Raw genomic sequence first — 1,819 nt, forward strand, 5'->3', positions numbered from 1 at the left:
CATCGCATACGTGTGAAATAATGTGAAAAAATGTGGCACGTAGTGTAAAAGCGCTTTGAGTGGTCGGAAGACTAGAAAGGCGCTATACAACCATTTACCATTTACCATTTGAAGGGTTTTGCTGGTTGTATTATAAATTACTGTGATTGGCTCTGACACTTAGTGGTGGTGACTTTGAAGTCGTGCAACCATAGTGTAGTTTGTTTATAGGCTACAATAACTTCTGAGATCTCGGGACGACAAAATCACACAAAGCAAGAAATATGAGCAGTTATATGAGAATTATCCTTAGTCAAGTGTAACCAAAACGCTGTGAAAGAATGATGTATTCCACCTGCTTTAGGGCAATAAGGGAAAAAGGCAACTTACACCCCTCTGAGAGAAAGAGACTGGAATATATAAAAATAGAGAAGTAATGTATGGTATCATGTATAATGTAGTTAACTAAGTCTCTGAAAACTTTGCATCAAAGAGTCTTCTGCAGTCAGCACTCAACAGTTAGGAGTTTCTGTTCCAAGCAAATGAGTGGAACTGGCATAATGTTGTCATATTGATATGAATAGGTGACCCTATTTTAAAACAACAGCTGCTGCAGTGTACATTAATATTACTTTTAATATAATGGGAATATTGCTTTTTTCAATAGGTTTAAAAGAAGCTCTAGTTTGTTTCAGAGAACAGAAAAGAACTTTCCTCGGGTTCTTTGAACATCACTCTTAACAAGGTCTGACCAAGCGGCAACCTCTGTGCCTGGCAACTAAAGCCGACACAGTGGTAACAAAACTGCAGTTCCTCTAACGGCCTCTTGGGGCTGGCTTGAGACGTCAGTGCTCTCATATCGGCCTCATATTAAAATTCCCAACTTTACAGCAGAAATAAACATGTTTACAGCCTGGTGCAAAGAACAGTTGCAGTCTCTATGAGCCTGTTCACACCTATTAGAATGCGTTTTGAGTAATCTGATCACAAGTGGACAGTATGGTGTAAACAACCGCCAAGATGCATTGTGATCAGATCACTCAAACCACTTGCGGAAGTGATCTGGGATATTTTTTGTACTGTAAACGCTAATGCATCCTGGGCCACATAGAACAATCGCCTACTCAACTGACATCCCGTAACTACACACAAAGCACACTGTTTATTTAGTTCACTGTGATGCAAATGATGTGTTTGGGTTCTGCCAAGATAAGCAGCAGATGTATGTGAACCCACACTGTTTGTTTCAATTGATTTGACCACCAAACTAGTAACTGCAATATTCTCACACTTCCTTGAAAAACCGCACCATTTTGGGAGTAAGGAGAAACTTTATAAACTTTTTGTCCCTTCTTCTTGTAAATAAAAATGTTACACATAAAGTTATTTCCTTCTTCTGGAGGACACCCACGCAAACACGGGGAGAACATGTGAAGAAGGCCCTGGTCAGCTGAGATTTGAGTCCGTGCTATGTTGAAAAAGGAATGCCTTTTTAATGCTGTCTGTGTGGGTTTCCTCAGGTATTCCGGTTTCCTCCCACAGTCCATTGACATGCATGTCGAGTTCATTGGCGACTTTGTCTGTCAGTGTGAGTGTGAATGTCTAAATGTGTTGGCCCTGAGACTAGCGACCAATCCCTGATGTACCCTGGCTCTCACCCACTGTGATCTGGGACAGGCTCCAGCCCTCCGCAACCCTGCAAAGAATTAGAAAATAGCTGCACTGATGCTGTGACAAACTTCTATGCTGTGACAAACTTCTATGCTGTATATCTTTTTTTCTCCCTACACATACTAACCTACACATACATTAGCAGGTAACAGCCTACAGGACTCTACAA

Source organism: Morone saxatilis, unplaced genomic scaffold (assembly GCF_004916995.1).
Source record: "Morone saxatilis isolate NCDOM2014 unplaced genomic scaffold, NCSU_SB_2.0 Contig18, whole genome shotgun sequence".
Lineage (NCBI taxonomy): Eukaryota > Metazoa > Chordata > Actinopteri > Moronidae > Morone > Morone saxatilis.